General features: G+C 43.2%; 1 long non-coding RNA gene across 1 annotated transcript; it reads right to left on the bottom strand.

Moving 5' to 3' along the window:
• Positions 1 to 2,411: 2,411 nt before the first annotated feature.
• LOC121065454 lies at positions 2,412 to 3,862 on the bottom strand. The gene is made up of 3 exons (XR_005817070.1): positions 3,600 to 3,862; positions 3,358 to 3,441; positions 2,412 to 2,851 (listed from the first exon to the last, which is right to left on the bottom strand). It is a non-coding gene; the product is annotated as an uncharacterized LOC121065454 (long non-coding RNA).
• Positions 3,863 to 16,837: the final 12,975 nt, after the last annotated feature.

Genomic DNA, 16,837 nt, shown 5'->3' with positions numbered 1-16,837 from the left:
AAGGTCCTTCCATACAAGGACAAGACAATTCTGCAGGTGAATGTATCATGCTTTTACCTGCTTCTGCTCTGGGGTGGTGGCAACAGAAGCTGTTGGCAGGAGCAAATGGACAAAATGGACATCGCTGGAGCTTCAGAGGACAAGTGCAAGGGCTCAGTGGCATAACCAAGCATATCCAAGGCATGAATACACTTGCAGACCTTGACCTTCCCGTGTCCAGTGCTATAGCAGATAAATATGACCGAGACTAGGTGTATATCTTCTCCAACCTTGGTCCCCACACTATGGCTTTCTTTAATTTAGGAGATGTAAAGAGCAATGATGCAGAGTTACTTTAAACAAAGAGTTTTTATGTCTCTAACAGCAGGGATATAGTATAGAAGATCCATTTTTCGAAAAACAAATGGGCAATGTGCATATTTAATTTGATTAAGAGATTGCCTTCCCTCAGAATAGATTGCAACAAGGCAAAACCTGAACTGTCCTGATTGCTTGAGATCAGAAGTGCAGTTTGGTGCCTCAGGAACATGGATGCGATGTAGTGCAGGGTGTGGTGACGAGCTCTGAATCTTCACGGCCCCTTTGCTCTCTCCTTGGCCCAGGATCCCACTTGGAGAAAGCTAGCCAGAAAAAAACAAAGGCAAGACACTGCAAATACCTCCCATCTTGCTGAAGTTAGTGCTCGGACTGTTAGGACATAGCCTATTCAGGATGCTGTTGCAGACAGATCTGGCTGCAGGTTGCAGGGCAGGCCCTGCAGGCCCAAGATGCAGCACACGAGGCACAGGCCCATGGCACTGGCACATCTCCTGTAACAACAGTGGGCAACAAGGGGACCATGGGGAGCTGCAGGTCCCCTGAGGGCTCCTGGTGATTCCCGGGGGCAGGGTCCTGGCAGCAAGGCCAGGACATGGAAAACCATCTTCTGCCGCTGACCCCAGGAGTGCTGGCAGCTCGTCGTAAAGCAGAGAGTGGGCAGGAAATGCTGCGTTGCACTGCACACAGCATGTGGACTTTGTTTTCCCTTTGTGGGGTTCATGCCACTCGCTGCTGTTCTTCTTGGCTCCTTCCCGATGTATTTCGCCAGAAGCTATGCAGATGCTTTGTGGAAAGAAGGGGTAGCATCCAAATTAAACTCTCTCTCTGCAAGGTACCATAAATTGCCCTCATCCTCTTGCTGGCATCGGATTGTGTAGTGCTGCCATTTTGGGGTTCTTTAAATGCAGCTCACTTACCCTAAGCACATCCACATATATCTACATCTATTTTGACATAGATTTTTTGCTTACGGAAAAGGGCAAGTGCATATGACTAGTTTAACTCATTTGTATTACTTGCTGCCCAGACAATTCTTCATAGATTTGTTTAAAAAAAATGTTGTGGCTTCTAATATTTATTTCACAGGAAATTATTTTTTCTATATATGGAAAATATATCATTATATATTATTTTTTCTATATACAACTAGAGTTTCCACTGCACGCACCCCTACCTCATCTATTCTAGTCCACAAACAAGTTTTATTTCTTGTTCGGAAGGAGAACCCCACCACCACCTCCACCATTCTTGAAACCATGAGCAGTGTTCAGAGTTTGATTTTAAACGAAAGGCAGTGGGGGAAAAAAAATTTTAAATTTTTCACTGGAAAAAGCGTTGCAAGCACCCCCTTGTGGTCCAGAATTACCAGACCTGAGACAAGCTCACATTTCTGACTTTGTTTCTGGGAAGCACCAACACAGCCTTGCTCTTGTACATAAAACCTGGAGTTGTCAATATTTTTTCCGACAGATATTCACAGTATTAAAGAGTTTTAGAGAGATATCAATCTTCAAAGCCTGGCCTTCATCAGTGAAATGCATTTACAGAAATAGCCACTTCTCTGATTCCCCATCTCCCGGGTTAAGTAGCTTTGAGCCTTGAGTCGAGGCAAGAGGGAGGTCAAAACCACCCAGCTTCATAAGGACACTTTATCTCACTGTATTGCACAGTGTTTGTAGCTGATGCCAGCCTGTTCAGCTGGAACAGCACCACTGATGTGAGCATCATGCTCCTGTTTGTAAGGACTTCTCTGAGCATCTGACAGCAGCGAGGCAGCTCGCTCCTCAGTGCGTCCCCCCTGCCCGAAGGCTGCAGTGGGCTTCACTTGGTGTTGCGGTGACCCAAAGAGAGGACATCGCCATTTGCTCAGCCTGAAGCAGCTGCAGTGGTTTTGTGGTGCAAAGCACAGCATCATGTCCTGGGCTTACCAACCCCACTGATGAGTCTGATGAGAGACTCCTGGTGCCAGCACTCGGCCTGCCAGCACCCGCACCCTTGTCCTGTGCAGCAGGGCAAAGGGAGAAGATTCCCCTCTCGTACACAGCAGCGCAGGAAACACTTCTGCTGCTCTGAAGGATGGCTTTGAATGATAAATGACATAAGCCAGAAATGTTGGCAAATTAAAAAGTTTAATTTATGATGATGCATAATTCTAGCTGCTTAGCAGGTGTAACACTGCTGGCTTATTTGCAAACCGGGCAAGGTAAACTAGATGGAAACATGCTTTTCAGTGAGGTGTTAGTCAGGGCAGACCCCTGGCTTCTGCCGAACCCCATGTTCGCACCCAGCATGCTGTGCCACCAGCGGAGCTCACCACCGACCCCACAGGCTCACGGCCGCCCACAAGGGCTGCTCGCCTTGTTGGCTTTGGCAGCGGCCAGCAGGTCTTCAGCTAGCCAGCTTTCCGTTGGAAGGGCTCAGCTCCTACAGCATTTTCCCCCAGCACAAGAGCTGATGGCTGATTCTCAGCAGGAACTGGCACAGCTCCTTGGCTTATTCAGTATCCTACAAATAGCTACTGAGTGAAGCGATTCTGGAGAAAGACAGAAAATAACCATTTGGAGCCATTCCCTCCCAGTGTCACAGTAAAGTTCATCAGCCAAGAGATTTCTTTTGTATTCATAAAGAATAACATTAATCTCTGTAACAGAAGAAAATTAGTCTCTCTGTGCAGCAAGGTTTTACTGTCACTCCTGGTTGCTTCTGTACTTGCTCACAAATCTAAAAACACCTGAAAAAATGAGTCACGAGAGGTCCAGGACCTTCAGAATAGAAATTGCTACACCACTTATGAGGAAATAAAAGGCACTTTTCAGGTCTACAAGTGCCTGTAGCCAACCACACTCCAGATTAAGTGTTAATATTGGGAGGGGGGAGGGAAATAAGTGCTTATAAGAAGCTAGAAGACACTGGCATTGACAGCTCATGTGGGGCATCAAGGGCTCAGGGCCGTGCTACAGACCCAATCTGGTCCTTCAGTTTGGTTATTTCACCTCTTTTCTCCAGCTGTAGGACACAAAGAAAGAAAAAAATACCTACCCTATTTAGTAATTGCTTGGGAGAAGCAGGTAGTGCAGAGGGCATGTGCGCAGCCACGAGATATCTTTAATTCAGCAGCAGTGACTGCAGGAAAGAGCAAAGCAAAGCGACCACTCGTGGCATGGTGGCTTCCCCTGGCTGGGAGCAGGTCAGGCACTGCCACCCTGCCTGGGCTAGCTGAGGATGTGGGACACCTGAATGCTGATTCACAACAAGTGCTCTTTTTAAAAGATGCAGCTTACCTGAGAAGTGGGTGGGAAGAGGATGCCGTTCATTATTGAAGAGACAGAGAAATAAGAGCAAAAATGAGTACAGTAAAAGCTGCATTTGAAGTTGGGTTTCATCAGCACTCTGCAGGCAGGACCTTCCTGTGACATGGTATGAAACATCCCTGCATACTCCTTAAAATACCCTTTTTGGGTGCTGCGAGAGTTGCGTTGCATTTTCCTTCTCTTTGGTTCCCATCTCTGCAGGTCTCTGCTGGCTCATCAGCCTTATAGGCAGAGCACCACTGTCAGATGAAGAAAGCATTGAAAGAAAACCAAAACCTGCCGCCTGGAGGGGGCCCAGTTAAAGGATAAGATGGGTCGAATGGGTGGTCAGCCAGTCAGGAGCTCTCCTCTCATCCTCTGCACAAGGCCTGCCACACTGCTCCTTCCAGGCACACCACTGAACGCTTCAGTCAGGTGCTCTTCCTTCCCCTGCTGCCTATGTTTGCTTTGGTTTTGGTGGGTGCTGTCACTGAGCGAAGCTGAGGCTGAAGGGCAACTCGTCTTCCTACCAAGTCCTGCTCACATTTCTAACTCAGCTGAATCTCCTAATTACTGTCTCCTCCACCTCCCATTAGCAGCACCCTAATAGGGCATGAAATAGGAGTGAAACGAGCACTGGATTTTGGAGAGCTCAGAGTAAATTCCTCCTTCTGGTTTGTCATTGTCATTTATTTTTGAACTTTCTTTCCCTCTGCTTAAGTCCTTGATTCAATCCTCAGCTCCCATGACACTTTGCAGCCCAGATGGATATTCATTTTTCACAGAAGATTTTGTGACACAATATATCAAATACCTTACTGAGAGCTCAGAACTGTTTAATCGATTTCATTCCAACCATCCATTAATTTAGTAATTCTATCAAAAAACAATCCAGCTTGGGTGGTACAATTTGTTCTCTCTAAACCTGCACAGATTATTTCTTGGGGTTTTATATCTCCCAGACATTTATGGAGCTCTTTTCCCCTTAGTATTCCATTATTTAATGTCAGACCAGTCCTAGACTCACCAAAAGGTACACTCTGACAGCTCTGGCAGGTAAGGAGAGGTTGCAATATCCTTCCCATCATTTTACTGCAGTATGGTGGGAATCAGCAGACTCCTGACTTCAAGACAAATGGTGTCCTACAGCACATGGGGAATCCGATGGTTTCAGTCCTGTCATCGCAAGAATCCCGATTACTGTTTTTTCTCCCAACAGTTTTATATCTAAGTCTCCCCTGATTTTTTCACCATCTCCTGAAATCCAAGCATCTATTTCATAACACACTACAGAGACCTTGCTTGTAATCCCATAGAGTGACACTCAGTGTTCCCAAACAGCAAAGCCTTCTGGTATTTTCATCAGACTATCAACAGATAGCAGTTTCTAAGAGGAGCATTTTTAAGAGGAAGTATTTTTGTTTCCTTACACTGAGAACTGGAGCGTACCAAGACAGGATAAACACAGTAAGCTTGCAGACATATTTGATACTCTTGTACACGTTAGTCAAGCAGCTTCAGTTTTATCTTCTAGGGGAGTAAAGCACCATAAAGCCCAATGGTGCAGCTGAGCAACGAACTGGGAACAAGCAGTCCAGCAGTCCTCTTCACTTCATCAGACTGCAATATTTGGACTCTGTTGTGGTATGGGCTCTTCATTTCTCAGCCAGGGTATTGAGCAGCCAGGGTGTTTCACAACCAGGCTCTCAATGGTGCTCACCTGTGATTGCACGCACTGTCGCGCAGTGTTGACCGCTGAGCAACTTAACCTGCAGTGGGTCATGTCTGAGCTATTTTCTTCTGGCAGCCCGTAGAGAACCCACAAGGTGGGATTAACAATTTTCAAGCCCAATTATTCAGGTGGCAGGTCTGAAATACAATTGTTGGAGGGTGAGGGCTGTGTTTTACGCTCCCATTAAAGAACAGGAGCTGATCGCCACATTGACACGTGTGGGAACAGATAAGCCTGGGGCTTGGATCTTGCTCTGAACTCTGCTGGGTAAGGAATTACAAAGCTGAGCGCCCTCTGTGAGGTTCGTAGTTTTGTCAGTAAGAAGACTAGAATGACTCCGTGCCAGGTGCCTGGTTTATCCACCAGCTAGAGGAGCACAAAAAGGGCTCTTTGCTGAACACAGTCCAAAGAGGACAGATTTGAGGGGCCTGTGATCACTGCTCCTCCTGAAGAGCAGGAAGAAAGGAGGTCCTGCATCTTGTTTGTTGGCACTGCCTTTGGGCTGGTTTAGGGCAGGCTGGCTGAGGTGCAGATAAACTCACTCTTAGAGAGTGGTTCCTACAGCTCCTCCTGATCCAGAAGCAGGTGGCACAGGTTAGTGTGGGCTTAACAGCTCAAGTCAGAGTCAGCTTAGGAACCATCGTGCTCCAGTTTTATTGGCTTTATTTCCTTTCCCCATTTTATTTTTTTTATTTATTTTTAATGAATGTTCTGATAGCTTAACAGCCATATGGTTTGCATTAGCTACATTTTTGCTTCACACGGGACATCCTACATCTCTGTTAGTATGGGTAATCAAGAACTGCTTGCATGATGCCGTGGGGGACAGAAAAAGTTGAGAACAAATGGTCTATAAAGCATGCCTTATCCCCCCATTTCCCTTTGCTGTTTTCTGGTCCCAGTCCAGATTTTTCTTCCCCCTAGCTAGATATTTTTGAGAACCAGTCAGCTTGAAAAGCACCTCCAGCACAGTGACTTAAGCCTGGCAGAGTTTGAGGAGTATAGAGAGCTGAAAGACAGAGCAGGGGGGAAAGCAAGTGCATGTATTTCTCAGCTCTTACAATAACTGGAGGAAAAAAAAAAAAAAAGAAAAAAAAAAGAAAAAGATGGGCAAAAGGGTGGAAACTGCACTTGAAAAGATCTGTTAACATTTTATTTCCAAAGTAAATTTTCCCCCACATCTTCTTTTGACAAGACCAGAGATGGTTCATGTGTACTGCAGAATCTGATGTAACAAATCACATTCATGCTGAACAACCATTTTGATTTCTGTATGCTGTCTCCTTGTCATACAGCGACACTATCAACACCCGCGTACAGACCATGGACCTCAGCCCAGCAGGAAATCCAGAGGCGTTAACAAATCTCATTTAGCCTCCCCAGAGTTTGGTAGGAAGCTGTGATTTTCAGTGTAAATAACAAAATGGCCTATGCACGCTATTTCTGAAATGTGAGGACGGCGAGACCTCGGAACTGGCTGATGCCCGGCCTGATGTTTGCTATGACTTTCTGTAAAAGATCCCCATTGGGAAAGAGATTGAGAGCCCTCTTCCTGGGAGCGAGCCATCACAAACAGCAAACTCGCTCCTTCCTGTCAGCCAGCTTCGCAGAACTTGCCTTCTGAAGCTCTCGAATAGTTCTGCTCTGCTTATTTGCACAGCCCATCACACAGCATGGTGGGAGGCATTAACTATCATTTATCCTCCTGCTTCCCCTGTGCCTCCGCAGCTAGGTTAACGCGTGTCTGAAGGGCAGCAGAACCATCCCCCTGAGCCTCGGAAGGGTCCCCACAATGACAAGAGGCATTTCCAGGCTGGGCTGAATTTATTTTATCATTCCCTCTGGCCCCTCTTTCCTAGGCCATGGCCTTTGCTGGGCTGTGCGCCCAGAGACGGAGGTTTTTCTCAGGAAGGTGCAGACAGCAATGCCTGGATTTTCCCTTTTCATGTCAGAATGGCTCCAGGCTTGAAATGATTAAAGGTGATTATTCCGACCACTAAGGCATTCGCTGCAAGCTTGCCAACTGGATCCCATCTGATTTTCGTCAAGGAAAACAAAGCAAACCACCATTTCAGTGGCTTAGACTGAGGTGCTGATTTATATTTATTTCAGTAGAAAATTTAAACCTTCATGAAGAGGATAAACTTCCGCTGAGACTGAGTGACAGATCCAAACATAAGAAGCTTTAGCATTTTATTCATTTATAAAGAGTATTTGTATTCACTGTAATGTGCAACAATTCCAAATAACCATCTTTTTTTTAATGCGTATTTACTGAAATAGAAAAAAAATATGTTAACAGAAGCCTGTGTTCAGAAATCCACTATTTGCAACATATCTTATGCAAATAGCTATCTTCAAGGCTACTGTCTGGGCCGTCGCTCTTCAAAGGAGGGGAGAGAGCTGTTGCCAGAGCGAGAGGCCAAACCTGCCACCAGCAGAAGTGGGGCCAAGTCCTGATTTCACCTTGGTGCAGCTGATGCAATGCACTGACACGAGTGCTGACAACCTAAAGCAGGTTTAAATAGGTTCGCAACATTAAGAAGTTTCCCTTGCAATTGTATTACTACTACCTCACACTGTGTCTCTGCTCCAGTTCTGGCCTGCGTTTCCTCCTGCTTTTTGTTTCCTCCTGTACTGTGGTTTATGACTAAACAAATAAAATGGGCAAATATGAAAGGCTAAAATCTTTCATCCAGTTCTTCAGAGGTGAGGAGCCAATGTCCTAACCAGCATCACCACACAGTAGTCATCTTGAGAAAAATGAACAGAAAATAGGAGGAAACCAACGTTTTGAAAAATAACCCATAACTTCAAAAGAACATCAGTCTCCCTACAGATAAAAGTACTGAGGTTAGAGAAAACTGGGGATGTTTAGTGATTCAGTGGGAGAGCTTTTCAAAGCCAAAATTGGAGCAATTGCCTCCTTGACATTCATATTTATTATTATTTTTTTTTATTATTGAGTATTTGTGCTTCAAAATTTCCTCTGCAGTACCTAAAAGAGATGATGACAGACACTAAAGGAAACCCTAAGATAGATATTTTAACTAAAAGGATGTGAAAAAATAGAAGCTGATTGCAGAAAATCAGCTACATCATCTTTTTTTCTGTGTGTGTGTGTCTTAGATGCTGAGTTACATCTCCAAACTAAATGTCTCCAAAAGTTGACCGCAGGTTGACACGTCTGTTTTGTGGCAGCAGTTCTTCAGGTTGTGACATTTATTGTTGCTGCTGATTTTTTATTCTGTACTAGGATAAAAACAAGCTGTTTCTTCTGTTGTTTGCACAAAATGGAAGTGTGTTAAAGTGCCTGGTTTGAAAAGCAAAGTTTCTGGCTTGGCGCATGTGTGCAGCTGTGATTCCTGGCGAACACAGCGCTGTCCTGGGACATGGGCTCTCCCTCTTGTCTTTCAAACCTTCAGAAAACCTCTCACCAAAACCAACACCTTTCTGTAAAACGTCTGGCTGTTGAAGCAGCCTGTTTCCCGTATGATAAATGAATAGCGTGTCCTAACCAGCCCTAATGTGCAGGATATGGGTGAGTGGCTTGAAATTGGTATAAGAATAGGAACAAATGGAATGGACTGAGGGATAGGAAAAATGCCCATTTACAGTGCATTTCTTGTCACAAGAATAGAGATGGATTTCTCTAAGCACAGTGATATCTCTTCTTGCCCCAGTGATAGCATTTTTTAAGAGGGTGTTGCCACTGCAGTCCCTGATTCAATGGGAACTGAACGAAAATGACACCGAGCATATTTAAAATTCACATCCCAAATATTTTTCCTTTGCATATTTACACTCTTGATTGGCATTAGCATGCAGTCTGGTACCAGATGAAAGCACAGACTAAGTTCATCAAAGATAACAAGTAATTCTGACTAATGACTAAATGGCACTCCCAGGTATCTACTTTTAAAAAATGAAATGAATAGTTCTGGTGCTAATTACCAACTGGGGCTCCATATACAAAGATAGCATTTATGAATATAGAACTAGGCTCTATTTAGCTATGCTAGGTATGTGTCAGTTTACTTTCCTAATGCAAAAAATTTAGTCATTATCACTAGAACTGTTTGTTAAAGTTGAAAGTAGATAAATCATTAATAGAGATGTCATTTATTCATTACAGTTAAAATATATATATCCACTTGTCACTTTGATGAATCTAGTTTCTTGCCTCAGCTTATTGACATCACAGATGAAAAGAGCTTCCTTACTGCATTCCTGTTGGAGCTTAAAGCCTTTACAATGGTTTATTGATGAACTACTATTTTGAAAATCAAGACTGCTGAGGCTTAAGATTGTAGTGACAATTACATGGTGTTTTGTTGCTAAGCTAACAATTTGCATGGGACTGATGATAGCTTGACATTAAGCAAATAAAGTATTATTATTGTAATTTAGTACAGAATTTTGCAGAAAACACTCTCTTGGACCAATGCACAGACGTCAACTACAGTGCTATGGTATCTCTTTCCTGTGAGAATTTAACCACTTAGACACCATTACACTTGGCATTTGTAACTGCATGATGCAAATAGAGAACTGCTGAGTCCTGTAAGCACTGAGGCATGCAAGCAACTACTTCCAGGAGATTAGTTCTGCTGCAGGTTATTTATCTGTATAAAGCAACTTGTGCACCTCCATGTTTAGAGGCTGGCCCTGGAAGACCTGGTAGGAGGGTATTTGGCAGCATACGAGCCTGAAAGATATTGTTCCTAGAGTAAGAGATTTTTCATATTTTTTTTAGTCCATTTACTGCTGCCTCTGCTAATAGCTATATCCTCACTAGAAAACCCCTCCAATACATTAATTATACTGAATATACTTTGATAGAGCACTGGTTTTAAAAGTACATCTGATAATCTAGGCACAACAACAGAGAACCAGGCAAGACCTGATACCACCCAACATACCCCGTATAAGGTGTCAGGAATGGCTTTAAGACACTCAAGGTAAGTCTAAAATATGTCTGTCTTTATACCTAATGATAAGAAAACAGAGGTACTCAATGCACAAAATATTGTGCACTAAAGCAGGATAAAGCCTAGGATATTTGAACCTTATCTCTTACCCCTGCAGTTCTTTCACTGATGAGGAATTCATGTTGCAGAACAGAAAACATTTGCTCTTTCTCAGGAAATTCAGTTTGGGATTTGGTGCCACAGCCTCTTGGCTTTTGATACATAACCTTCATGAGTGATATAGGCAGTCCCATTCAATGCCAATACTTTTTATTTCTCCTAGCTGGATAAGTGAGAGAGAAAACCAGAAGAGCACTGACCACGCAAGTGCTACTTACTCAAGACCAGTCTGATGGCGATGTGCACCTTCATGGAATGCATTTTGATGGCTCAGTGGTGAGTTGGCAGTCCAGCCTTTAGTATTTCATCTCCTTACTGAAAATTAGCAGCTCTGATGCCTGATCAGACTTAATCGTATGAGGAGGTATAGGCATCCCAGGTCCCAGTATTGGTCACAGGGAAACTGTCCATTCCATGTATCCCTTGAGTGAACATCTTCATCGATATCAGCTTTGAATTATATCTTTTAATTAAATTTGGGCATGTGCTTGTGACACTCCTAAGCCGTAACGATGAACAAAGAAGGGTCTCTGGTGCCCCGTCAGCTGTCTAGGAGCATAAGCGCCCCATGAAGAGCAGGGAAAAAACGTTGCCTCTTCTAATTCTTATTAGTGGTGTGACAGCGTCCTGGAGACTGCCAGATCTAACAAAATACACTTTGATAAACCACATGCATCTACGTAACCTAGTGTGGCACTGGGGGCATGTATAGATATACAAATCTCGCAGGATGAAACACATCAAGTAATGCTTTAATACCCTGAAAATATTATTCACCCCTATGTAAATAGATTTTGTTTTTTTTTTTAAGAAGGAAATATTTTTCTCAAGCAGGTGTCTGCACCTCTGATCCCCACACCATCTCTAAAGGCAATGAGGACATCTCCATAGTTTTGTTTCCTCTTGTTCCCTACTCTTTCCTTATGTGTTGATGCTATTTCTATGTTCTGCACAAAACCAGACATTGTTTTGTGCTTTATCACTAAAGACTTTCAAGTATCGTTACCTGAGTCACAGAATGTAAATTTCACAATAGAGGGGTGATACCTTTGAACCTCATTGATGAGATTTAGTGTTTTACTTTCATTTATAGTTAATTCACCCAAATAGCTGATTTGTGAGCATGCAAAGAGTGTATTGCTACACTTTATTTACAAGGCATTGTTACTGTTTTCATTATTAATATTCTATTATGCAATCATAATTTTAAAAGACATTTTTCCTTCATTTAAATCTGGAAAGATTTCTGAATTTTAACCTATTACAGGATTGTGAGATTTCTACCGTATCGTACATTTTTCCAGTCATCTCAATGACACACCAGCTGTAATGACAATTTGTCATGTGCACTCCAAAGCATTGCTTGACAAAGAGCAATGCACCATGTTCCAATTGTCCAAGCTACCACTGTCATTTTAATTTCCAATATAAAATTGCTCAAAAGAAATAAATGGAACAACAATGTAACGTATTTATCACGTCCTTTATCCTTATCCTTTAGATATCAAAAAAATCCATTGTTCTTGTAAATTTATGGCAATAGATGGGAAAAGTCCATTTGGATTTACCAAAACTAAACACAGGAGAGGGCTGTCACATCTTAAAGACAGCAAGTTTGCTTCGGATCACAACACAGTGCTGCAGCTACTGTGCTTCCTTCTGTTCCCATTGCAGCGACATCTGGGCCTGGAAGCCCTTATGCAGTCTGTACTGCATATTGTGCAGATGATCCAGCTGGTTACAAAGTGCTCTGCTGGGTTTTTGCTGAAGTACTTTCAGGAGGTATGACAGACAGGTGTACAAGTGGATGCAGGGTCAGGTGTCCAGGAGGAATAAACAGTCTGATCTTGCAGGGAATAGGGTTAGAAAAGCCAAGGCTGACCTGGAATTGAACCTGACGAGGGATGTGAAGGGCAAACTTGATGCCTTCTAAGCCTCAGTCTTTACTAGGGAAACCATTCTTCAGGGATCCCTGGCCCCTGAAAACAGAGGAAAAGTTTGGAAAAAGGAAGACTTACCCTAGTGTAGGACCAGCTTAAGGATTAGTTAAGCAGACTGGATGTACATTAGTCCAGGGTGCTTGACAGGTGGCACCCATGAGTGCTGAGGGAGCTAGCTGATGTCATTTCAAGGATGCTCTCGATTATTTTTGAATAATCTCTGAATTGTTCATAGCATTTGGGATAAGTTTCTGAAGACTGGAAGAGAGCAAATACCACTCCCATCTTCAAGAAGGGCAAGAAGGACGATCTGGAAAACTAAAGGCCAGTCAGTTTCACCTTGGGCCCTGGGAAAGTGATGAAGAAAACCATACAGGAAAGCATTTCCAAACACATGAGCACAAGAAGGTGATGGGGAGTAGCCAGAATGGATTTATAAAGAGGAAATGATGCTTGACCAATGTGACTGCCTTCTACAGTGACATAACTGGCTTGGTGGACAAGCTGAGAGTAGTGGACAGTTTATCTCAAATTTAAGAAAGCCTTTGACACCGTCTCCCATAGCATCATCATACACAAGACAACAAAGTATGGGTTAGATAAGTGAACAGTGAGGTGGGTTGAAAACTGGCTAAAAAACAGTCCCAGAGAGTTGTGATCTGTGGCATGAGGTCTAGTTAGAAGCAAGTCAATAGTGGGGTACCCCAGAGATCAATACTGGGGCCAATACTGTTTAACACTTTATGAGCTGGACAATAGGAGAGAGTGCATCTGCAGTGAGTTCACAGGTAATCCAAACCAAGGAGGAGGGGCTCCTACACCAGATGTTTGTGCCACTGTTCAGGGAGGCCTTGACAGGCTGGAGAACTGGGCATAGAGGAATCTCATGAAGTTCAACAAGGCAAAACGCAGAGTCTTCCACATAAGGAGGAATAATCCCAGGCACCAGAACACACTGGAGAGCAACTGGCTGGAAATCAGTTTTGCTACGGAAGACCTTGGTGTCCTGGGAGACAACAAGCTGACCGTGAGCCAGCCACCCTTGTGGCAAAAAAAACAATAGTATCCTGAGCTGCATTAGGCAAGGTGTTGCCAGCAGGTAAGGTGATCCTCACTCTACACAGCACTGGTAAGGCCATGCCTGGAGTACCATGTCCAGTTCTGGGCTCCATAGTACAAGAAAGATACGGACTTATTGGAGCAAGACCAGGCTATTTAGATGGTGAAAGGACTGTAGTGCCTCTCCTGTGTGGAAAGGCTGAGAGAGCTGGGACTGATCAGCCTGGAGAAGAGAAGGTTCAGAGGGATCTATCAATTTATACAAATAACTTACAGGAAGGAATGAAGATGAGCAAATCAGGCTCCTCTCAGTAGTGCCCTGGGACAGGATGAGAGAGGAAGGACACACGTTAAAAAACATGAAATTCCACCTGAAAACAATAAAACATTTTTTTCTGTGAGGATGGTCAAACGCTGGAGCAGGTTGCCCAAAGAGGTTGTGAAGCCTCCATCTGTGGAGCTATTCAAAGCATGACTGCAGATAGCCCTGGGCAACCAGCTCTGGGTGGCCCTGCCTGAGCAGGGCACCTGGACCAGATGGCCTCCAGAGGTCTCTTCCCACCTCAACCATCCTGTGATTCTGTAACAACATATATAATCTGCCTCTTCCACCCCACAAATCGAGGGACTCTTTATGCTGCTGTACCACCAGAAATGGCCATTTTCATCAGACCAAGTTCACAACAGATTGTAAATAGATGCTATCCTTTCAGTGAAGAGAGCGATCAGGGTGTTACACGAGTAGTAGGGCAGGAATATTGTGTGGAAAATACAGCTGTGACTTCCAGTTTAATCCAGCCATTTCAGGGTCTCCATTGGTGTCAGCCAACAGACATAGTCTATCCCATGATTTCCCTTGGGCAACCAAACAATGCTCACATTATAACAACGTAGGAGAACTCTCCTAGCCTTGCCTGTAACCTTAGTTCAAGACAGAGCAGGTACCCCCATGAAAAGATGATTTATCTGAAGGGCAGTAACAACAGAGGCCATCTCGGCAGCAGGAACCCCTTATGAGAAACCCGGACAGGGTTGGGGTTGAGGAACTGCAAGGCAGAGCTTTTATCACAGTAATTTTGCCGGACTGCTCCACGGGGAGTAGTGCAGACTGCCAAGGAGTCTCAGAGAGTTTCAGTTCTGTGGATCTGTTGATGTTTATAAACATTTTGCCTGAACCAGAGTCTCCATTCAGAACACTGCTAAACTTTAGGAAAGTCTGGATCCCATTTTATGTGGCTTAGGACCATTTCTTATTAGAGCTGGGAAGACTAGATATAAATCTCTGTCCAAAGCAGTAATCCTCTTATATTTCATTACTAGCACCACAAGCCTCTGTGAAATGGTCTCTATCAGAACCATAATAACAATGGGTTGCGGCTAAGCTCTCTATCCCAAGTTCAGTCACAGCAAACACACTAACACATTGAATCTGTGCCTGCCTTTGATTTATTAGCACCCACTAAGCCTTTCCACACAGCTGCAGTCAGGTAGCAGACCTGAGGCAGCAGCTAGCAGCTGAGAGAGAAGAAAAACTAGATTCTACATCACATCTCTGCTACGCCTGACTATGGGAGCACTTCATTTCAGGACATGTTATCTTACCAAGCTGCTGAAGATAGTTCAAACTAATCTGTTATTTTGCTTTGCTATGAATTGGATGGGTATAACTCTTAGCTGAGAGCTGTTAACTGACTACAAGGGCTCTTCTGCTCCATCTAGGGGAAAATTCAAACAGGTGAATTTAATCCATTTGATTTTTGTCCTCACATGGAACAGAATTGCTCACGTGGGCAATTACTGAATTACAGCCAGCAGCCATGACGAACAGATGAGAAGCAGATAAGGACAATTTCTGGTTTTATCCTCTTGGTTCTGTGTATCCTGACCAGGATACACAAACAAGAAGGGGAAAATCAGCCTTAGATGTTGAACCTGTTTCTTCCACTGCCCTGTTAATTTTGCATGTAAACTCCAAGGTGAGTTCAGATAGATTAGACTAGCCAAGTCAGCCTAGACTCTTTGCCTTTTGCGTGTCCAGCGCTTGGCACCACGTAGACCTGAAAATGTCGACTCCCTTAAAAGAGCTGAAGTTTGCTTTAGCCGTTGCTACAGCCAGGCAAGTTCTGCTTTTTGGCAGTAACCTATGAGATGAGGGATAAAAATAGAAAAGTTTCTCATGTCTAGCAAAATCAGCGTATGCTTTTGGGACATGGCCTTTTCTAGCAGCTACTTTGGATCATATGCACCTAAGACTACTACTGCACGCAGCTGTGGTCGATACTTTTACTGGGTATTTTCAACATGCATATTCTCTCTCCACACCTTTGCACATATGTACGTCTTCTTTTCCAGCAAGTAAATCTGGACATTGGTCAACTAATAACTACGTATGTAATTTCAATAAATAAATGGAAGCTTGGAACATGCTTATCTTCCTTTCAAAACCATAGTAGAGAACAAAATTGTATAATTTAAGAACAAATGCTTCATTTTTTTCACTCTACATTGGGCATAAATTATTTTGAAATTATTCTTCAGCTAATAATGCCAATGAGTTCTTGTGCTGTTGCACTCAGCATCCACATAACAAATACGCTCTTAACTTGTCACAGGTAGGCATGGCTATTTACCGCTGAACCTCTGAGTGCTATTATATCCTAACTGCTTCCCGTAAGCAAATAACATCATGCAGGATTGGGGGGGTACAACAAAAACAATGACGCATTTGATATTGTAGGGGTAGCTAAGCTGTTTTTCCTGAGCTCCAACAGCACCACGCACAGGTCTGTGCCCATGAACTTACTCCCAGTCAGAGCTCAACAACTATTTTTAAAACTAGCTTTGGATTTAATTTTTTTTTACTATTTTTGTTGTTAGAGAGCCATCTTGTGGTGCATCTTATTAACAATAAATAAAATAAAAGTCTATTATGGTTCAGAAATTGTGGTCTACAAAGACTCTGGTGGTTTTGCATCTTCCACATATCCACTCTTCTCAAAGCTCCTTTTGAAATGGAAATAACCTAATCTCAAATTGCATTTCTGAGTCATAGTAATATTTGTTAGGGACTGGGGAGGTTGACATATTTCTCTTTGCTTTTTTAAAAAGCTGATTTGAAAAGATTTGGAGTGCAAACAAATAGCTACAATTTACAGTACAGATTTATCCCTTCCCTAACAACTAATGTATTGATCAAGGAAGGAGGCAGATGGTCTAGGTTTATTAATGCAATATGTAGAGCGTTTTTTGCAGCCAAAAGACTTATTAAATATTCCAGAAACTGCTTAAATTCAAATACTATCTGTTGTTACTGGAGTTATATGAAAATTTGATCTTTTAAAATAGCAAAAATGCATATTGAAATGTTATTTGGGATGCATGCAGATTGCAAGAGTTTTCTAGCAGCAA

Source organism: Cygnus olor, chromosome 2, assembly GCF_009769625.2.
Source record: "Cygnus olor isolate bCygOlo1 chromosome 2, bCygOlo1.pri.v2, whole genome shotgun sequence".
Taxonomy (NCBI): Eukaryota; Metazoa; Chordata; class Aves; order Anseriformes; family Anatidae; genus Cygnus; species Cygnus olor.
Note: the sequence above shows the minus strand (reverse complement) of the source record. Positions and strands in the feature narration are given on the sequence as shown.